The sequence below is a fragment of the Tachyglossus aculeatus genome, chromosome 5 (assembly GCF_015852505.1).
Source record: "Tachyglossus aculeatus isolate mTacAcu1 chromosome 5, mTacAcu1.pri, whole genome shotgun sequence".
In the NCBI taxonomy this organism is placed as follows: Eukaryota; Metazoa; Chordata; class Mammalia; order Monotremata; family Tachyglossidae; genus Tachyglossus; species Tachyglossus aculeatus.
Window position 1 is genome coordinate 57,415,272 of NC_052070.1, and position 23,643 is coordinate 57,438,914.

General features: G+C 46.7%; 1 non-coding gene across 1 annotated transcript; it reads right to left on the reverse strand.

The window, feature by feature from the left end:
* Positions 1–18,401: 18,401 nt before the first annotated feature.
* On the reverse strand, positions 18,402–18,539 carry LOC119929072. The gene has a single exon (XR_005451215.1). It is a non-coding gene; the product is annotated as a small nucleolar RNA SNORA7 (small nucleolar RNA).
* Positions 18,540–23,643: the final 5,104 nt, after the last annotated feature.

The following is a 23,643-nucleotide window of genomic DNA, read 5'->3' on the forward strand; positions in this document are numbered from 1 at the left end:
CCCAGAGAAGTTAAGTGACTTGCCCAAAGTCACACAGCTGACAATTGGTGGAGTCGGGATTTGAACCCATGACCTCTGACTCCAAAGCCCGAGCTCTTTGCACTGAGCCACGCTGCTTCTCCACAGATGAGGTAACTGAGGCCCATTCATTCAATCATATCGATTGAGCGCTTACTGTGTGCAGAGCACTGTACTAAGCGCTTGGGAAGTACAAGTTGGCAACATATAGAAACGGTCCCTACCCAACAACGGGCTCACAGTCTAGAAGGGGGAGACAGACAACAAAACAAAACATGTGGACAGGTGTCAAGTCGTCAGAACAAATAGAATTAAAGCTAAATGCACATCATTAACAAAATAAATAGTATGGTAAATATGTACAAGTAACATAAATAGAGTAATAAATCTGTGCAAACATATATACAGGTGCTGTGGGGATGGGAAGGAGGTAGGGCAGAGTGAGGGGATGGGGAGGAGGAGAGAAAAAAGGGGGCTCAGTGTGGGAAGGCTGCCTGGAGGAGGTGAACTCTCAGTAGGGCTTTGAAGGGAGGAAGAGAGCTAGCTTGGCGGATGTGTGAAGGGAGGGCATTCCAGGCCAGGGGGAGGACGTGGGCTGAGGGTCAATGGTGGGACAGGCGAGAACGAGGTACAGTGAGGAGGTTAGCGGCGGCAGGAGCGGAGGGTGCGGGCTGGGCTGGAGAAGTAGAGAAGGGAGGTGAGGTAGGAGGGGGTGAGGTGATGGAGTGCCCTGAAGCCGGCCCAGAGACGTGAAGTGACTTGCCTAAGGTCACACAGCAGACAAGACTGGGAATAAAATCCAGGTCCTTCTGACTCCCGGGCCCCTGCTCTATCTATTAACACACTGCTCTTCCCAGTCCTGTGCTCTTTCCATTGGCCCACACTGCTTCAACTTATCAACTGAAATTGGAAAGGTAGTACATTTCTCTGGCTGAACCAGCCTGTCACAGGTCTTTCCACCACTTACCTTCACTTCTCAGTGCTGCTTGCCCACATACCAAGGCTTGGATCACCTTGTATCCCCTCAGCACTTAGAACAGTGCTTTGCACATAGTAAGCACTTAACAAACACCATCATTATTATTATTATTATTGGATGGTTTCACCTCCAAATCCAGCAGTGGGGTTGGATGGGTGGGGACATGCTGCTAGCACCTCTCAGGGATCAGCTGTTGAGCATACAGACTCCCAAGACAATCGAGAAGCAAATCCTCAGACTTGCTGCCTTGCCTCCTTGTAGTGGGCATAACTGTGTTTACTGAGCATCTCTGAGGGCAATGGAGTGTACTAAGCACATGGGAAAGTAAAACAGAGCTACAATGCACATCCCCTGCTCATAAGGAACTTCTTCCTTTAAAGGAGAGACAGTTTACTGTGGACAGGGAAGTACCCATCAACTCTGTTATACTGTTATGTTGCACTCTCTCAAGCGCTTAGTACAGTGCTCTGCATACAGTAAGCACTCATTCAATATGATTGATTGATAAATATTTAGAGATGGTGCATATATTCATAAATGTTAGGTTAGGAGCTCCCTACAGCCAAGGTACAGTGTTCGATCTCATTATTCTAGACTGTGAGCCCATTGTTGGGTAGGGACCGTCTCTATACGTTGCCAACTTGTACTTCCCAAGCACTTAGTACAGTGCTCTGCACACAGTAAGCGCTCAATAAATACAATTGAATGAATGAATGAATCTTGTATTAACTCCAGGGCTGAGAAGCAGCTGAGAAGCCACATTGCCCTCGTGGATAGAGCTTGGGCCTTGGAATCAAAGGGCTTGAGTTCTAATCGCGGCTCTGCCACTTGTCTGCTGGGTGACCTTGGGCAAGTCACTTATCTTTTCTATACCTCAGTTATCTCATCTGTGAAATGGGGATAATAATACTAATAATGATGGCATTTGTTAAGCGCTTACAATGTGCCAAACACTGTTCTAAGCACTGGGGAAGATACAAGGTAATCACGTTGTCCCACGTCTTAATCCCCATTTTACAGATGAGATAACTGAGGCACAGAGAAGTTAAGCGGCTCACCCAAAGTCACACAGCTGATAAGTGGCAGAGTCAGGATTAGAACCCAAGCCAATTGCGAGCCCCATGTGGGAGATGGACTGCATCTGACCTAATAATGTAGTATGTACCCCAGTGCTTAGTACTGCGCTTGGCATGTAGTAAATGTTTGACACCATATTATTATTACTATTATCATCATTATTATTATTATTAAGTCAAGTGAGGAAGGGAAAGAGAAAGGAGCAGTGTTTAGAGGCGAGATTTACAATAGATCAGCACAAAGCTGTGTCTCCATACGTAGAAAGATCAGTCAGTCAATCAGTGGCATTTATTGAGTACTTTCTATGTGCAGGGCACTGTACTGAGTGTTTGGGAGAGTACAATAGAGTTGGTGGGGACCACCACTGCAGATGTGGCAACTTATTCATCAGTTAGCTCCATGGGGAGAACCAGTCTGAACATTTCAAGCCCAGCCAGACATTTTGACTGTAATTTTCAGGCCAAGTGAAGAATCGTGAATAATGGCGGGATGAGGAAATGTGGGAGGCAATGGTGAGAGAAGAGTAGAGTCAGGCAGAGGGGAAGAGTGAGTGGCAAAGGACAGAAGAAGAGAGAGGCAGGGAGAGGAGCAGAAAGAAATACAAGAACGAGAAAGTTGGTAAGAGGACAAGGGGAGAGAGATCCAAGAGACCACAGAACAGCCAGGAAAGACACGTGGCGGGTGGAGAGACAGAAACAGATGGAGGCACGCTCAAATTCCAAAGTTGTGTCACGGTTTCTGATCATGAGAAAGAATCATGCCTCGTGTTTACTTAGGCCTTTCTCCTGAGGGAAGCAGTGCACCTCGCTAATGGTCTCAGTAATCCACATAGTGTCCCAGGCGATGTGACCACTGAGGTTGACTAGTGGCAAGGCTCCTCGGGGCCCAGCAGTGAGGACACCCCCTCCAGTTGTCTCTCCTTCACCCTCCATTAGGAGCAGGAGGCCAGGCAGGGCCACTCACCCCAGTGGGCCCACCCTCCCTGCCTACAGCACCTCTTCCTGCCCTGCACAAAATGCCCCCACTTACCCTGCCTGCGATTACTCCATTAATCCATTCAATTGTATTTATTGAGCGCTCACTGTGTGCAGAGAATTATACTAAGCACTTGGAAAGTACAATTCGGCAACAGAGACAATCCTTACCCAACAATGGGCTCACCATCTAGAAGGGAGAGACAGACAACAAAGGATGCACCCCACCCTAAATGCCTCTGATGCCCCACCTCTAGGGACTCCATCTGTCCCACCCCCGATAATAATAATAATAATAATAATGACATTTATTAAGCACTCACTATGTACAAAGCACTGTTCTAAGCGCTGGGGAGGCTAAAAGGTGATCAGGTTGTCCCATGGGGGGCTCACAGTCTTAACCCCTATTTTACAGATGAAGGAACTGAGGCACAGAGAAGTGAAGTTACTTGCCCAAAGTCACACAGTTGACAATTGGCTGAGCAGGGATTTGAACCCATGACCTCTGACTCCAAAGCCCGTGCTCTTTCCACTGAGCCACGCTGCGTGGCCAGTACCTCCGCCCAACTCCAGTGACTCAATCCCCCCTGCCTCCATCGGCCCCACCCCCAGTGCCTCTATACACACTGCACCCAGTGTCTCTGACCACCACGCTCCAGGGGCCTTGGCCCACCCTCACTCCAGTATCTCCACGTGTTTGTATCCAGTGACACTGCCCACTCCGCCCTTTCCAAGCCTTTATGACTCTTCCTTACCTCCCACTCCTTTTGGAGAAACTGAGGCCCAGAGAGGGTGTCTTGTCATCCAGGGACCTACTAGACCCATTTAATAGGGGGGAGAAACTGAATTCCAGAGGGGCAAAGCAACTTCGCCTGAGGGCCTATCTAATAATAACTGTGGTATTTGTTAAGTGCTTACTATGTGCCAAGCACTGTTCTATGCACTGGGGTAGATTCAAGGTAATCAGATTGGACACAGTCCACGTCCCTCATGGGGCCCACAGCCTTGATCCCCATTTTACAGATGAGGTAAACTGAGGCACAGAGAAGTTAAGTGACTTGTCCAAGATCACATAGCAGACATGTGGCAGAGCCTACCTCATAGTCAAGACCAGTGCTAGGATTCATAAAGTTAAGGCACCCAATTCCAACCTCTGAATCTTCTCCTTAAACCTCCAGGAGAATGGGCAAAAGTAGACACACCCTCTCCCCAAGACCAACCACAACTCCAGACATCATGTGACCTAGTGGAAGAGCATGGCCCTGGGAGTCCCATTATGGACTGGGACCGTATATAACAACTCCATTGTATTGTACTCTTCCAAGTGCTTAGTATATTGCTCTGCACATAGTAAATGCTCAAGAAATATGACTGATCGATTGAGTCAGAGAACCTGAGTTCTATTCCTGGATCCACCACTTGCCTGCTGTACAGTCTTGGGCAAGTCTCTTAACTTCTCTGTTTCCTCGTCTGTAAAGTGCGGATTAAATACCTGCTTTCCCTTGGGGGACAAGGGCTGTGTCTACTCTAATCAGCTGTTTCTTCCCCAGTGTAGTGACCAAAACCTGCCGGTCTCACCTCCGCAACATCGCCAAGATCCACCCTTTCCTCTCCATCCAAACTGCTACCCTGCTCGTTCAATCTCTCATCCTATCCTGACTGGATTACTGCATCAGCCTCATCTCCGATCTCCCATCCTCGTGTCTCTCCCCACTTCAATGAATACTTCACGCTGCTGCCTGGATCGTCTTTATGCAGAAATGCTCTGGGCATGTTTCTCCCCTCTTCAAAAATCTCCAGTGGCTACCAGTCAACCTACGCATCAGGCAAAAACTCCTCACCCTCGGCTTTAAGGCTGTCCATCACCTCGCCCCCTCCTACCTCACCTCCCTTCTCTCCTTCTACAGCCCAGCCCACACCCTCTGCTCCTCTGCTGCTATTCTCCTCACTGTGCCTCGTTCTCTCCTGTCCCACCATTGACCCCCGGCCCACATCACCCCCCGGTCTGGAATGCCCTCCCTTCTCACTTCCGCCAAGCTAGCTCTCTTCCTCCCTTCAAAGCCCTCCTGAGAGCTCACCTCCTCCAGGAGGCCTTCCCAGACTGAGCCCTCTCCTTCCTCTCCCCCTTCTCCCTCTCCATCCCCCCCGCCTTACCTCCTTCCCCTCCCTACAGCACCTGTATATATGTATATATGTTTGTACGTATTTATTACTCTATTTATTTTACCTGTACATATTTATTCTATTTATTTTATTTTGTTAATATGTTTTGTTTTGTTGTCTGTCTCCCCCTTCTAGACTGTGAGCCCACTGTTGGGTAGGGACCATCTCTATATGTTGCCAACTTGTACTTCCCAAGCGCTTAGTACATTGCTCTGCACACAGTAAGTGCTCAATAAATATGATTGAATGAATGACTGGCACATAGTATAAGCGCTTACCAAATACCACAGTTATTTTCATTCCAGACCACCGGGATGGTTTGCCTCCCTCCCTCTCTCTCCCAGCCGGACCTTTGCTCATTAGTACTGTGACCTTTCCAAGCTGCCTTTCACCCACCTCTACCACCCCCACCTCTTATTCCTTCCTCCCCTGCTCTCCCCAGGAAATGTAATACTTGCCAAAAGTTACTGTAGTGCTCAACAGCGGAAGAGAATTGTCCCCAAGCTGCAGTTTAGCTGCTGCTGCTCTGGTGCAAATTCAATTAACTGGGATGTGTGAAGAGGAAGCAAACCCTTTCTCCACCTGCCCAGCTGCTGGCTCTCTGCTCTCTAGACTGTAGCTTGCTGTGGTCAGGGAATGGGTCTACCCGTATTACACTCTGCCAAGTGCTTAGTATAGTGCTCTGCACATAATAAGTGCTCAATAAATACACTGATTGATTGATTGATTTCAGCAGAGAGCAGGCCTCCAGATGCCTCTGCTTCTAGCTACTTATTCCACACCTAGCAGCCAAACAACCTTGGAAAAAAACTGCCCTGCCCATACTGCAGGGAGTTGGAAGGGGGTGTCTACCTCTTGACACCCCAGACAATTACTCTCACCCTGTTCAAAGCCTTATTGAAGATACATCTCCACCAAAAAGCCTTCCCAGACCACAGCCTCACTTACCTCTTCTCCCACTCCCTTCTGCATCACCCTGACCTGTTCCCTTTGTTCTCCCCTCAGCCCCACAGTACTTACGTATATATCTGCAATTAATTTATTTGTATTGACATCTGACTCCCCACTCTAGAATGTAAGCTCGTTGTGGGCAGGGAATGTGTCTATTATTGTAATGTACTTTCTCAAGTGCTTAATACAGTGTTCTGCACACAGTAAGTTCTCAATAAATATGACTGGCTGACTGAATGAATGAATCTTGAGCCACACTCTTCTTAGGACAAGGGAGGGTGATGGTATTGGAGGGAAACCTACCTGCTCAGTGTCACCTCTTTTAATTGCAATGATTAGGCCCAAATTAAGGAAGGCATCCTAGACATTCTCTGTGGGCAGGGAATGTGTCTGTGTATTGTTAGATTGTACTCTCCCAAGTACTTAGAACAGCGCATTGCACATAGTAAGCGCTCAGTAGTATGATTGAATGAATTAATTAATGAGTGAATGAACCCATCATCCTTCATTAGAACATCAGCATGGGGAGCAGAAGGGGCTGTGCAGGGGACTGGCCAGTGGCCAGGGGCCTGGTGGAGGTGTTGGGCTGACAGCCACTGAGGCAGCCCAGCAATGAGGCTCAGGTTGGGGCGGGGACTCTCAGCCCCTTCCCAGGAGACAGAGCAGATGTGAAGGAGTGAGGCAGGAAGGGTCAAGGATCAGAGACAAACAAAAGGTCTTCTGTGAGCATGGGGCCTCCAAGCCAGTCCTGAGAGGATAATAATAATAATAATAATGATGGTATTTGTTAAGTGCTTACTATGTGCCAAGCACTGTTCTAAGCACCAGGGTAGATACAAGGTAATCAGGTTGTCCCAGGTGGGGCTCACAGTCTTAATCCCCATTTTCCAGATGAGGTAACAGGCCCAGAGAAGTGAAGTGACTTGCCCAAAGTCACACAGCTGGCAAGTGGCAGAGCCGGGATTAGGACCCATGACCTCTGACTCCCAAGCCCAGGCTCTTTCCACTAAAGCCATGCTGCTTCTCCCGGCACTAATGCCCAAATCCTTGCATGGTTCTGATTCCCAGATCTGCATTGTATTTCACTGTCTCTGTCTGTCTCCCCCACTAGATTGTAAGTACACTGAGGGCCGGGGATATGTGTTACCAACTCTATTGTATTGTCCTCTCCCAAACACTTGGTACGGTGCTCAGCACAGAGTAGGTGTTCAATAAATACCTCTGATTGATGGGATGATTGATATGAGTTAGCCTATCTCTCTCCAGTCTTTCCCTGGGCTTCAACACACCTGGAGGGACAGTTCTAAGTCCTTGGGGTTTACTCCTCAGCCTGCTAATTTACCTCTCCAGTTCCGGAGAATGATGCATATGGGGGTACAGGGGAGTTCACTCCAGGAATAGAGGTGAGGGAAGAAGTAGAACTCATGACCCCGTCTCTCTTCCCTCCCATCCCTAATGCCTGGATTAGAGAAACAACATGGCCTAGTGGACAGAGAACAGGCTTGGGAGTCAGAGGACCTGGGTTCTAATCCCAGCTTCATCACATAATAATAAGAATAATAGCATTTATTAAGATCTTACTCTGTGCAAAGCACTGTTCTAAGTGCTGGGGAGGTTACAAGGTAATCAGGTTGTCCCACGGGGGGCTCACAATCTTAATCCTCATTTTACAGATGAGGGAACTGAGGCACAGAGAAGTGAATCAATCAATCGTATTTATTGCGCACTTACTGTGTGCAGAGCACTGTACTAAGCACTTGGGAAGTACAAGTTGGCAACATATAGAGACAGTCCCTACCCAACAGTGGGCTCACAATCTAGAAGGGGGAGACAGAGAACAGAACCAAGCATATTAACAAAATAAAATGAATAGAATAGATATGTACAAGTAAAATAAATAGAGTAATAAATATGTACAAACATATATACAGGTGCTGTGGGGAAGGGAAGGTGGTAAGATGGGGGGAATGGAGAAGGGGATGAGGGAGAGAGGAAGGTGACTTGCCCAAAGTCACATAGCTGACAAGTGGTGGAGCCGGGATCCAAACCCATGACGCTTGTCTGCTGTGTGACCTTGGGCAACTTACTCAACTTTTCTGTGCCTCAGTTACCTCATCTGTAAAAGGGGGATTAAGACTTTGAGCCCTAAGTGGGAAATGCCATCATTATTATAGGAACTGCCTCTGACCTGATTATCTTTATCTGCCCCAGCGCTTAGTACGGTGTCTGGCAAACAGTAAGTGCTTAACAAGTACCACAATTATTATTATTATTACTGCAATTCATATCATTCAGAGCTGGGGCTAGTGCCACACAGTCCCTTTCCCATCTCCCATTTTCCCACTGTGCCCCTGTATTAATTAACTGAAGATGGCCTGGGTGCAGGCAGATGTGCAGGCTTTTAAACATAATAAAATTATAATAGTGGTATTTCTCAGCACTTACTCTGTGCTAAGCACTGGAGGAGTTTCAGGATAATCAGGTCAGACACAGACCCTGTCCTACATCTGTCTCACAGTCTAAGGGGAAGAGAAAATAGGTATTGAATCCCCAAGCTACAACTGAAGCCCCAGGTTCTGCAGAAAGTCTTCACAATGGGCTTCAACCGACTATCGAAGATCCCAGAAAATGCACTACCCATGATGCTTACAGGACCATGTACACACAGACCTGGGGTTTAAAGTGTTTGAAACTCTTCTTCACCTGTAAGCAGTTGTGCACTTGAGAACTAGGCTTTTGTTCCGGTTCTCTAGTCTCTTAGCTTCTAGTCCCCCTCTAGAGTGTAAACTCATCATGGACAGGGAACGTGTCTGCTAATTCTGTTGTGTCATACTCTTGCAAGGTAGGGACCGTCTCTATACGTTGCTAACTTGTACTTCCCAAGCGCTTAGTACAGTACCCTGCACACAGTAAGTGCTCAATAAATACGATTGAATGAATGAATGCTCCGCACATAGTAAGTGCTCAAAAAATACCATTGATTGATTTTACAGGTGAGGAAAGTGAGGCCCAGAGAAGTTAAGTGACTTGCTGAAGGTCACACAGCAGACAGGTGACGGAGTCAGAGTTAGAACTGAGTTACAATGATTCCCAGTCCTGTGATTTTTCCACCAGGCCATGCTGCTTTTCATCTGGGAGCCTCTAGGCCCTGGATTTTAGTCATCCCTGAGGATGGAATCCCACCAAGCCTTTCTGGAAAGGGCAGCTCGGGAGGAGTTCTGAAGAGAAAAACATTGGGATCCACAAATGCCAAATGGCTCCATTATTTTGTTTGTTTTCCACACTGAGAATTGATTTTCAAGGGGTGTTTCCCAGAAATGATCTCGGTTCCTCTGGTCTCCTATTTCCCTATTCATTCAGCTTTGGACGCCTGCCTGCCGTCATTTCCCCAGCTTCCCCCTAAGGGGCTGAGAAAGACCTTCAAAAGCACTGCCTTGCTCTGTCCACCCTCCTCGGTGACCTGATCCTGTCCTCTCCAAGTTGGCATTTGGGCAGAAGCCTGACCCAAGAGTATAGTGGAATGGGAGGAAGTGTCTCAGTAAATCTCTAGGACTACAATGCCAGTCCTCACTACGTCCTGCCAGCTGGAGTCTGAATTTCGCACTTTGGACAGACAGACCTTTCCCAGGCGGAGAGCACTATTGGCGCCAAGAGGATGGGCTTGACTTCCTTTCCTGAAGGGAGGTTGGGCACGACTGAAGCCAGTTTCACATACAAGTCTTGGCCAGTCTTCTCAGCCAACCGTGGCCCTGGTTTTCCAGGGGGTATTTGCGGGAATGGATGGAAGGGGAAATGGAATACCACAGGGAAATATAGAATGGAAATCACCGAATGGCTATTAATTCCTGCCCATCCATTTCGAACGCTTTGGAGTTTCTCCCAGTATGAGTTAAGACAAAATGAAGACCAAATTCCCCAGGGAGAGGTTGGCAAAACAGTAGAAAAATGAGTAATAGGAATTTAGATGAAATGACAACTAGGTCTTTGAAAGGGAGTAAAAATAAAATGACAGCCAAAACATCCAAACACTGTCCCACCAAAGACTTGTCTTTCCCATTCTCACTGGAAGGTTCACCCACCACTAACATGGTTCCACCTCAGTTAGCCCTAATAAGAATAACGATAATGGTGGTATCTGTTTCGTAGCTTACTTTGTGCCAAGGACTGTACTAAGCTCTGGGATAGTTACGAGATAATCAGATCAGACACAGGTCTGTCCCACATTGGGGTCCCAATCTAAGGGAGAGGGAGAACAAGTATTGAATCCCCATTTGACAGATGAGGAAACAGGCCCAGAGAAATTAAGCGGCTTGTCCGAGGTCACACAACAGCCCAGTGGTAGAGCCAGGATTAGAACCCGGGACCCCTGCTCTTTCCACTGGACCACACTGTATCTCATATCGATATTGAATGACTCTTTCTTCACTGAGGCAGCAGCAGCAGCAGAATCAACTGGTCTCCGCCCATCTATTGGTATCAAGTGGGTCCTGTGGCATTGATTGTCTATTGGACAATAAAGGCAATGACTGTGAAGCTCATCTGATGGTTCTCAGAGCTAAAGAAGACTTCCCAGGAAAACAGCGTGGCCCAGTCATTGGCTTAGGAGTCAGAGGACCTGGTTTCTAATTCCAGCCCCACCACCTGTCTTCTGTGTGACCTTGAGCAAGTCATTGCTCGGTTTCCTCATCTGAAAATTAAACTTCAATATCTGTTCTCCCTCAAGCTGTGAGCCCCATGTGGGACAGGGACTGTTCAACCTGATTATCTTGCTACGACCACAGTGGTCGGAACATGGGACATGCTTAACAAGTACCATAATTAATTGAAGAGCTGGTTTTTGAGATGGAAACCTCTAATGAGCTCTCACAAAGTCTGGTGAGGAAACAATCTTGAGATAATGAGGATCTGATTCCATGAAGGCTTACAAAATTTAAATGGAATCTGCAGGATGTCCAGAACCAGAAGGGAGTGAGGAGACAGTGCAGGGAGCAGAGTGTCAATGGGGTGGGAGAGAACTTTTCTAATTCTTGCTCCTCACTCTTCTGTGGTGGGTGGATTATGACAAAATGGAGAACAGGTCCATGAAACACAAGCAATCAATCAGTGGTGTTCATTGAGTGCTTACTTAATGCAGAGCATTCTACTAAGGGCTTGGGAGAGTAGAAGTAGTAATAGCGTGTGTGTTAAGCACTTACTATGTGCAGAGAACTGTACTAAGCACTGGGAGAGAATACACAGCTGGAAATTCGACACGGTCCTGGCAGTCAGAAGGCTTGGGTTCTAATTCCAGCTCTGCCACATGTCTGCTGTGTGACCTTGGAAACTCACTTCACTGTGCCTTAGTCCCTCTATTATAAATCGAAGATTAAATATCTATTGCCCCTCCTACCTAGACTGTGAGCCCCATTTGGGAGAAGGACCATGTCCAACGTGATTAACTTGTATCTATCTCAGTATTATATTGAACCCTCCCAAGCACTTAGTACAATACTTTGCACACAGTAAGCACACATTTAATGTGATTTTGAATGAATGCTTAGAACAGTGTTTGACACATTATAATAATAATGGTATTTGTTAAGTGTTTCCTATGTGCCAAGCACTGTTCTAAGCACTGGGGTAGATACATGGTAATCAGGTTGTCCCATGTGGGGCTCACAGTCTAAATCCCTATTTAAAGATGAGGTAGAGGAAGCACAGAGAAGTTAAGTGAGTTGCCCAAGGTCACACAGCAGACAGGTGGTGGAGCCGGTTTAGAACCCCCAGCCTCTGACTCCCCAAGCCCAGGCTCTTTCCACGAAGCCCTGCTGCTCCTCTAGCCATGTTGCTTCTCTCGTAAGTACTTAACAAATTCCGTAATAATAGTAATAATTATTATTATAATATGGTTTCTAAGAGTGTATCGAGACAAACAGCAGGCAGGTACTCCAAAATCCCCCCCTCACACACCATAAAGTTTCCTCCTCATAAAGTTGGCTCTATCTTGTTGAGTGCTCTACTGAAGCATTAGATTCATTTGTCAGGTCTCATACTCTCCTTTGAGCTTTGGCCATTCTCTCCAACCTGTTCCCCTGCTTCACCCTCTAGTGTTAAAGTTTAATACCATTCTGGATAACTGAAGCCCACCAATCATTCCATAAGGACTCCTGCCTCTTGTCTCCTTATCTCATTGTAGAGACAACCTGCTATAGTCACCAGACCCACGATGTAGGTTTCTGGGTAATCCCAATCCTTCTTCCTGGGGAGTTTCTGTCAAGATACTCACCTGCAAAGCCTTGCTTAGCTTTAAAGTCACCTCTTTCTCTTCCTTCTTCTTTCCTTTGTTATTAGTCTTTTCCTTCTCCCCCCCCGCCCACATCTCAACCAGATCATCTTCTTTCTGCCCGTCCTCCTCCACCATGCCATGGGTGACTTGGAGATGAGGCAGGCAGACAGACCCCTAAAAACACCTTTCATAGCAACTTTCCTTCTCCCAACCCACAGCTGCCTTCTGGGGCATTAGGATTAACCGGAGACCAGGTCATTTGGCCAATGAGTGAGGAAGTGACCAGGCGATTGGAGGGGCATCTCAGCAGTTGTCCATTGGCTCTTCCACTGTATTCTGCAGTGGCCATCTACAGCCCAGCCCACACCCTCCGCTCCTCTGCCTCTAAACTCCTCACTGTGCCTCGTTCTCGCCTGTCCCGCCGTCGACCCCCAGCCCACGTCCTCCCCCTGGCCTGGAAAGCCCCCCCCACCCCCCTTCAAAGTCCTACTGAGAGCTCACCTCCTCCAGGAGGCCTTCCCAGACTGAACCCCCTGTTTCCTCTCCTCCTCCCCATCCCCCTGCCCTACTTCCTTCCCCTCCCCGCAGCACCTATATATATATATATATATGTTTGTACGAATTTATTACTGTATTTATTTTACTTGTACATATTTACTATTCTATTTATTTTGCTATGATGTGCATCTAGTTTTACTTCTATTTATTCTGATGACTTGACACCTGTCTACATGTTTTGTTTTGTTGTCTGTCTCCCCCTTGTAGACTGTGAGCCCGTTGTTGGGTAGGGACCGTCTCTATATGTTGCCAACTTGTACTTCCCAAGTGCTTAGTGCAGTGCTCTGCACACAGTAAGTGCTCAATAAATACGACTGAATGAATGAATGAATTAGAAAGTTGTCCAGATGTTGTTATTAAGAATAATCACCGGTGCATTTGCTAAGCACTTACTATGGGCCAATCCCTGTGCTAAATTCTGGGATAAATGTAGTATAAGCAGGCCAAATGCAGTTCTTTTCACGCATGGAGATCACAGCCTAAATAAGAGGAAGAACAGATGATGAAATTGAGGCAGAGAAGCTAGATGGCTCAGTGGAAAGGGCACAGGCTTGGGAGTCAGAGGTCATGTGTTCAAATCCTGGCTCTGTCACTTGTCAGCTGTGTGACTTTGGGCAAATCACTTAACTTCTCTGTGCCTCAGTTCCCTCATCTGTAAAATGGGGATTAAGACTGTGAGCCCATGTGGGACAACCTGATCACCTTGTATCCTCCCCAGTGCTTAGAACAGTGCCTTGTACATAGTAAACGCTTAACAAATGCCATTATTATTATTATTATTAAGTGACTTTTCCAACATGACACAATAGGCAAGTAGAAGAGCTGAGATTAGAACCCAGTTTATGGTCTAAGCCTTGTTTTCCCCTCCTGTTCCCCTCTCCCCCAAATCCCAGGGAAAGACTGAAAGTAACACCTTATATTTAGGAATCATCTTGATTCCTCAACTCTAAGACCTTATTTATATCCCTGTGAGGCAGGGAAGAGAAAGTGCTAATATACCCATTGTACAGATTAGAAATGGGCACAGAAAGGTTAAGTAACTTGCAAAGGATCACACAGTGTGTCAGTGCCAGAACTGGGACCAGAATGTAAGTATCCTGATTCCTAGTCTAATTATTTTATAAAACAGATTAACCCCACCTTTCTCGGGCCCCTCCCCTCACTCACTTGATCAGTGGCATTTATGGAATGCTTACTGTTTGCATAGCACTGGACTAAGTGTTTGGAAGAGTACAATACAACAGAATTGGTAGACATGATCCCTGCCCACAAGGATCTTACAGTCTAATGAGGGAGACAGAAATTAAAATAAATTACAGGTACGTAAATAAGCGCTGTGGGAGGGAGGAAGAGATAAGCAGCAAGTGCTTAAAAGGTACAAATCCAAGTGCAAGGGTGACATAGAAGGGAAAGCGAGTAGGGGAAATGAGAGCTTAGTTAGAGAAGGTCTCTTGGAGGAGATGTGATTTTAATAAGGTTTTGAAGTGGGCAGAGAGGTGGTCTGCCAGATATTCATTCATTCAATCGTATTTATTGAGCACTTACTGTGTGCAGAGCACTGTACTAAGCGCTTGGGAAGTACAAGTTGGATATGAATGGGGAGGGAGTTCCAGGGCAGAAGGAGAATTTGGGCAAGGGGCTGGAGGCGAGGAAGATGAGATCTAGGTACAGCAAGTAGGTGGGTTTTAGAGAAGAGAAGAGTGAAGGCTTGGTTGTAGTACAAAAATCAACAAGAGATAGGAAGGAGAGAGCTGATTGAATGCTTAAAAGTCGATGGCAAGGAGTTTCTGTTTGATGTAAGCTCAATGAATGTGTCTGTCTACTGTTATATTGTACTCTCCCCAGCACTTAGTACAGTGCTTTGCACACACTAAGCACTCAATAAATACAATTGAATGAATGAATGAATGATGTGGAGGTGGATGGCCAACCACTGGAGGCTCTTGAGGAGTGGGGAGACATGGCTGAACAGTTTATTAGAAAAATGATCTGGTCAGCAGAGTGAAGTATGGACTGAAGTGGGGAGATACAGGATGCAAAGAGGTCAGAGAGGAGGCTTATACAGTAAACTCAGGATCTCAGGGAATAAGCCAACTGGAGTTTTGATCTGAGAAGCAGTATGGCCTAGTGGAAAGAGTGTGGTCCCGAGAGTCAATGGCCTGGGTTCTAATTCTGGCTCCAGCTCCTGGTTTCGGGGGGCAAGTCACTTCATTTCTCTGAGCCTCAGTTTCCACAGCTGTAAAGTGGAAGTTCAATACCTGTTCTCTGTCTTCCTCCTCCTCCCTACTCCAAGAAATGCACTATGGTACCTACCAACTTCATTCCTACTACCGAGAGTCCCCGCTCCCAGCATGCTCCATGTGCCCCAGACCAGAGATAAAAGCTGCTCTCATGTGCTCTCTGATTCTTCCATGTTCATGAGACTTAGAGCATATTTTGTCTATTTGTTTGTGTTGGGTTTTAATATTTCATCGCTCCTGATGTGTCTGTCTCCAATCTCTTCTCCCCTCTGAAGCTCTTTGTTTGTGAGTCCCCCAAGGAATGGGGACTGTGTCTAATTCCCACTACATATCCTTTCCCAGAACATAGTACAGTGCTCTGCCCACAATAAGCACTTTACAAATACTATTATTATTACTACTACTACTTAGACTGTGAGCCCCATGTGAGACCAGGACTGTTTCCAACCTGTGTATCTTGAATCGACCCCAGTGTTTGGCATGTAGTAAGTGGTTAACAGATACCACTATTATTATTATTATTTGGGAACCTTTGGGCCTTTGATATTCACCCCACCCTCAATCCCACAGCACTCATGTAAATAGCTTTAAATTATATATTAGAAATTGTTTATTTATAATAATGTCTATCACCCCCTCTAGACTGTAAACTCATCATGGGCAGGGAACATGTCAGCTACTTCTGCTGTATTGTACTCACTCATGCACGTGTACAGTGCTCAACACAAAGTGATCAATAAATCCATTTTTTAATTTAAAATGACATTTGTTAAGCACTTATTATGTGCCAGGCACTGTACTGATTTATTGATTGGGAGGGGCAGGGGCTTGATGAGAAAGAGGGACATAGGAGAAAGAGTTGTGAAAGGGAAAACAGGATAAAGATAGGGAGGTAGAGGAGGGAAAATGGGGGTAGGGGCACTGAGGCAGACAGGGGTGGGTGGGAGGACTGAGGCAGACGGGTGAGGAGGGGTGAGAGAAGAGTCCACTCAGGTTTCAGGAGTCCCAGGGAAAAGCTGGGGGCTGAAGTATTTTCCCAGGCTGGAGGGAGGCAGGCAGCTGGCTCCCATCCCACCCCGGGGAAAGGGGAGAAAGTCTGAAGTGCTGCCAAAGTCTTAGTGTTTGTAATGAAAACGAGAGGTTGAGAGGTTAGGACAGGATTCTCCTTGGCGGGGCTAGAAAGATGAGACTGCTCTGCCTCTGCAGCTGCTCACCACGTTGCCAGAAAATAAAATAATAACCTCTATCCTCAGACCGCCACCCCTGGCTCCAGGCCAAGCAAAGCTCCCACTCCAGGGATACACTAGGCAGGCCACACCACAACATTGAAGACACCACGGTGGGCAAAGAGCACTGTCCTGGGAAGCTAAATCTTCCCGCTCTCACTGTGGGGTTGGGTGGGCACCCAGGGCCACCCCTGTTATGAGGCAAGGCAGGGGCCTTGGGGTTGCACCTCTCTGAACTGAGAAGTTTTCCACTGTAAGCTTGCTGTAAGCAGGGTATGGGTCTACCAGCTCTGTTGCATTGTTCTCTTCAAGTGCTTAGTACCGTGCCCAGCCCACATTAAGCGCTCAATAAATATGATTGATTGTGTTCAATGGGGCAGATGCTTCCTGAGGAAGAACCTGGGACCAAAGAGGAGGAGGAAGCAGAAGTGGTGGAGAAGGAAAAGGGGGAGGAGGAAAAGTGGAGGGAGGGAAGAAAACAGGTAAAGAAGGAAGAGAAAAAGGAGGAGGAGAAGGAAGAAGAAGTGTAGGAAGAAGAGCTGGAGAGAAGGAGGAGGGGGAGGGAGAGAAGGAGGAGAAAGAAAAAGAGAAGGAGGAGGAGAAAGAGCAGGAGAAGGAGGAGGAGGAGAGGAGGAGAAGAAATTCTTGTCTTACTGCTCTTTGTCATCTCAGATGGAGATAGCCTGGTCATTCACCTGGTTTCAGATCAGTCATTTGAGTTTTCAATTAATAAATAGTATTTAGAGTGCTTACTCTGTGCAGAGCACTGTTCTAAGCACTTGGGAGTCCACAACAGCATTAATAGACATGATTCCTGTCTCAAGGAGCTCACAGTCTGGTAGATTTCAGCTGGCCTGTTTCCTGACCAAAGCTGATTTGGCCCCAGATCCCCAGAGGTCTGAAATTTTTATTCAAAACTCCCTGCCTCCCTCGATCTCAGCTCCTGCTGCAGAGTTCCATGGCTCGGAAGCAGTGCCTGTGTTCAGAGGAATCTGGGAGGGGGACACTGAGGCTCTGGAGAAAGGTGGAGGATTCAGGGATCCCCCGGGGAAAAGCTCTAGGATTAAGGGGACTTAGATAACGGAAAGAGGGCACATACAATGTCATTGCATCAGGGTACCTGCCCAGCATGACACATATGACATCATATGTTTCTATGTGTTGGGTATCTGCAAGCAACAGCAGAGGCCACGGTAGCTGGACGCTTCACTAGACCCCACATGTGGAACAGTTCTGGCGGCTCGGAGCTGGCCCAGAGATCCACTCAGGCTCTGGGTTCGGGGTCCGTCTCACCCAGCCATTTTGCCAGGCTTTCTTTTGCTAGGGGAGTCCATGGCCCCAGCCCAGCTAATAATAACAATAATAACCGTGGCATTTGTTAAGCGCTTACTATATGCCAAGCACCGTCCTAAACGCTGGGGTAGATTAAAGGTAACGAAGATGGACACAGTCCCTGTCCCACATGGGGCTCACAGTCTTAACCCCCATTTTACAGAAGAGGTAACTGAGTCCCAGAGAAGTAAAGTGACTTGCCCAGGGTCACTCAGCAGAGAGGTGGCAGAGCCAGAATTAGAACCCACATCCTCTGACTCCTAGGCCGGTGCTTTTTCCACGAAGCCACGCTGCTTCTAATTGCTGCTCAGCAGCAGCAGTCAGGATGTACTGACTGTGATTACAAATCCCAGCAGCCCCCAGGAGTAACTGTTCATTATCAAGGCATCTTGTCTTGTCTTTTGCCATCGAGTCGTTTCCAACCCATAGCAACACCATGGACACAACTCTCCCAGAACACTCTGCTCTCCATCTGCAATCATTCTGGTAGTGTATCCAACGAGTTTTCTTGGTAAAAATATGGAAGTGGCTTACCATTGCCACCTTCCATGCAGTAAACTCGAGTCTCCACCCTCGACTCTCTCCCATTCCACTGCTGCCCAGCACAGGTGAGTTTTGACTTGCAGCAGATTGCCTTCTACTCGCTAGCCACTGCCCAAGCTAGGAATGAAATGGGTAGGCCACTGCTTGACTCTCCCTCCAGTAGCCGAGACTGGTAGAGTACTGGAAACTCTCCAGATGCGACCCTGAGAGGGGATCAAGGCATCACAAGGACAGGAATTGCCCCTCCCCAGGAGCCTCCCTCTCTCCCACTGTCTTGGCCCCACTGCCAATTGGTCCCAATGGAAAGAATTCCCCACCATAGAAGTAGCACAGCCTACTGGAAAGACCACAAAACTGGGAGACAGGAGCCCTGGTTTCTAATCCGAGCTCCCCCACTTAATAATTATGATGCTTATTAAGCACGTATTATGTGTTAAGCACTATTCTAAGCACTGGGGTAGATACCAGTTAATCAGGTCGAACACAGTACCTGTCGCACAGCGGGGTGACAGTGTAAATTCGAGGGAGAACAGGTATTGAATTCCCATTTTACAGTAGAAGAAACTGAGGTCCAGGGAAGTTTTGACCGGCCCAAGGTCACAGAGCAGGCAGTTGGCAGAGCCACTATTAGAACCTAGATCCTCTGAGTCTTGGGCCTGTTATCTTTCCACGAGTTCATGCTGTTTGCATGTAGAGAAGCAGCGTGGCTCAGTGAGAAGAGCCTGGGCTTGGGAGTCAGAGGTTATGGGTTCTAATCCTGACTCTGCCACTTGTCAGCTGTGTGACTTTGAGCAAATCACTTAACTTCTCTGGGCCTCAGTTACCTCATCTGTAAAATGGGAATTAAAACTGAGCCCCACATGGGATAACTTGACTACCTTGTAACCCCCCCAGCACTTAGAACAGTGCTTGGCACATAGTAAGCATTTAACAAATGTTATTGTTATTATTACTATGTGCGAGCTTGGAAAAATCACTTTCATTCATTCATTCAATCTTATTTATTGAGCACTTACTGTGTGCAGAGCACTGTACTAAGCTCTTGGAAAGTACAATTCATCAACATATAGAGACAGTCCCTACCCAACAACGTTGACTTCACTGGGCCTCAGTTTCCTCCTCTGTAAAATGAGGATCAAGTATTTGTTCTTGTTCTGCCTCAGACTGTGACCGTAAGGGACCCAGTGCTCAGCACATAATATGCACTACAATTAAAATAATAATAATAACAATAATAATAATCTTGATTATAAAGAAGGAGTGTTAGGTTGGGAAGTGGCCCCATCCACATATGTTTAGCTTTGGGCCAGGAAGGATTTTGCCACAGGGGACACTGGTCAGTGAAGGCTTTGGTCAAGTCACTGGATGAGCAGCAGGTACCATTCCCCCCAGCCGGACATATGCCCTCTGGCTCCACATGAATCTGCTTCCTCACATTCTGGGCCACATTCAGGGGCCCAATTCTGAATTCACTGAGGAAGGTGAGTTTCCTTGCAAGGAGCATCAGGCCAGAATCTAGATGAACCTTAGTGCAAGAGTCTGCACAGATCAAGTGCTCAATAAATAATAGCAATTAATAATAATAATTGCTGTATTTGGTAAGCACTTACTTTGTGTTAAGCATGGAGCAAAATGCTGGGGTAGACACAAGAAAATCAGGTTGGACATAGTCCCTACCCGACATGGGGCTCAACACCTAAGCAGGAGGGAGATTATTGAATGAATGAAATGAACAGGTATTGAGTCCCCGTTTTACAGATGAGGAAAGTGAGGCACAGAGAAGTGAAGTGACTTGCCCAAGGTCCCACAGAAGGCAAGTAGGTGGAGCCTGGATTAGATTTCAAATCCTCTGGCATCCCAGACCCAGGATCTTTCCACTAGGCAATCCTGCTTTCCACCACACCACTATAATAAATACTATTATTACTACACCATTCCTCTAGTTACTCCTCCGCCTCCCCTTCCAGGGCCTGTCCCTCCTAGCCCCCACCAAGGACAGAGTCTAAGGGTCTCTGACCCCACACATCTCATAAGCCTAGGGTCTCAGGGTAGCAACAGGATTGGGAAAATTCTGGAAGTGAACTCCTTATCTTCCCTCCCAAATCCTCTACTCCACCTAATTTTCCCACCACAGTTGACAAGACTACCATCTCCCCGCCTCTGAAATCAGTCATCTTGATAGTCACTTTCTTTCAGTTTATCTCTAAGTCCTGCCATTTTTATCCCCACAATAACTCCTGGATCTGTCCTTTCCTCTCCATCCAAATAGCCCTGACTCAGTCCCCTGCCTCATTCTCTCCCCTCTTCAGTCCATATTGCATTTTGTTGTTCAGATCATCTTTTTTTTAATGGTACTTGTTAAACCCTTACTGCATACGGTACTAAGCATGGGGTAGATAAAAGATAATTAGGTTGGATCCAGTCCCTACCCATCCTGGGGCTCACAGTCTAGGGAGGAGAAGGAGGAGGATTTAATCTCCATTTTACAGATAAAATAACTGAGGCCGAGACTGGTAAAGTGATTTGTCCAAGGTTGCATAGCAGACAAGTGGGAGAGCTGGGATTAGAACCCAGGTCCTCTTTCAGGTCCATACTCATTCCACCAGGCAATGCTGCTTCTCTTTCTTAAACATAATTCAGCCCACATCTTCACGCTCCTCAGAAACTTTCAAAGACTATCCAGTCCTCTCCACCTCAAGCAGAAACACCTAATCATTGACTTTAAGGCAGCCCATCAGTTCTGTCCCTTTTACTTATCCACTCTCTACCTCCTCTGCACCACAGTTACACCTTTTTATGGTAATTGTTAAGCATTTATTATGTGCCAGGTACTGAACTTGATACCTGTCTACTTGTTTTGTTTTGTTTGGTTGTCTGCCTCCCCACTTGTAGACTGTGAGACAGTTGTTGGGTAGGGATTGTCTCTATGTGTTGCTGAATTATACTTTCCAAGCGCTTAGTACATTGCTCTGTACACAGTAAGCACTCAATAAACATGGTTGAATGAATGAATGAATAAACTAAGCTCTGGGGTAGATAAGTTAACTGGGTTGGATAGAGTTCATGTCCCACATGGGGCTCACACTCTTAATCCCCATTTTACAGATGAGGTAACAGGCACAGAGAAGTGAAGTCACTTGCCCAAGTTCACACAGCAGACAAGTGGAAGAGCCAGGATCAGAATCTGGGTCCTCTGATTCCCCGGCCTGTGCCCCATCCATTAGACCATGATTTCTTTCAAGCTAACCTACTCACTGTGCCTAGTTCTTGTTTCTCTGGCCTCTTACCTCTGTTGTATGCCCTTCTAGACTATCATCATCACAATTATGACAATAAAAAAACTGTGGCATTTATTAAGTGCTTACTATATACTAAGCGCTGGAGTAGATTCCAGATACTCAGATTGGACACAATCCCTATCCCACATGGGGATCCCAGTGTAAGTAGGAGGGTGAATAGGTACTGAACCCCATGTTACAGTGAAGAAACTGAGGCATAGAGAAGTGAAGTGACTTGCCTAAGCTCACACAACAGACTAGTGGTGGAACTGGGATTAGAACCTAGTTCCTCTGATTCCATGCTCTTTCCATTAGACCACATTGCTTCCCAGTGGTGCTTATTAAATGCTTATTCTATGCCAATTATTTTACTAAGCACTGGGGTAGACATAGGTTAATCAGTTGGGAGAGAGTCCCTGTCCCACATGGAACTCCTGTTCTTCCTCCAGCCCGGGATTCCCTCCCCCTTCAAATCCACCAGACCACAGCTCTCCCTACCTTCCAGGTTCTTCAGAAATCCCACATCTTGCAGGAGGCCTTCCCTGACTTATTCTTCTCATCTGCGGGTCACATGTTCCCAACTTCCCTCTTAGCCCTTCTGCCCCGCCTTCTGCATTTACACACTCACAGCCCATGAGTCCACTTATATAGCTGTACTTACACTTTCTCCAAATTGTAAGGTTGTTGTGGACAGGGAATATCTACCAATTCTGTTGAATTGTACTCTCCAATCAATCAATTATATTTACTGAGGGCTTACTGTATGCAGAAGCACTGAACGAAGCGCTTGAGAGTACAATATAACAGAGTTGGTAGACACATTCCCTGCCCATAACAAGCATTCATTCATTCATTCGTATTTATTGAGTGCTTTCTGTGTGCACAGCACTGTACTAAGCGCTTGGGAAATACAAGTTGGCAACATGTAGAGACGGTCCCTACCCAACAACGGGCTCACAGTCTAGAAGGGGGAGACAAACAAAAAAACAAATTAACAAAATAAAATAAATAGAATAGTAAATATGTACAAGTAAAACAGAGTAATAAATCTATACAAACATATATACAGGTGCTGTGGGGAGGGGAAGGAGGTAAGGCGGGGGGGATGGGGAGGGGGAGAGAAAGGAGGCTCTACCCCAGTGCTTAGTGGAGTGCTGGGCACATAGCACTTAGCCAACATCACCATTATTGGAACTCTATTTATTTTTATTCATATAACTTGCCCTACTCCCCTTTATCATCATGTGTACTCTGCTTTTTCTCTGGTGCCCACTACTTGGAAGTAATCTGTGAATCCCCTGAAAGAGTGTAAGATCCCTGGGGGTGAGCCAGTCTTCTAGACTATGAGCCCATTGTTTGGTAGAGATCGTCTCTACATATTGCCTATTTGTACTTCCCAAGAGCTTAGTACAGTGCTCTGCACACAGCAAGCACTCAACAAATATGATTGAATGAATGAATGAATGTGGGTAGGGGCTCAGGTCTCCTCACCCTGTTGGCATCTCCCAACTTCTGATGGCAGTGTACTGCATTCACCAGGTGCTCACTAGATACTCTTGGTTGCTTATCCTTGGCACGGGTGCCACCCTTCTCACTCCAACCCAGAGGCCACACCTCAAAAAGTAATATATGGGCTGACCCCAAAATTAAGCAAGCTGGCCTAAGGATTGGAAATGAGCCATAACAGCTCCACTTCCTGTTGGCACCCTTAGCAAATGACACTGGGGAGGAGACATGGTTGAAAACAGGCTGTCCATGTGGTTGTTAGACAGTAAGCACTCAATATATACCAATGATTAATTGATTCTTGTCTTGTCATGCTGTCTACTCATCTCCAACCCATAGCGACACCATAGACACATCTCTCCCAGAATGCCCCACCTCCTTCTTCAATTTTTCTGATAGTGTATCCATAGAATTTTATTGGTAAAAATAAGGAAGTGGTTTACCATTGCCTCCTTCCATGCAGTAAACTCAATTCCCCACCCTCGACTCTTTCCCATGCCACACTGCCCAGCACAGGTGAGTTTTGACTCATA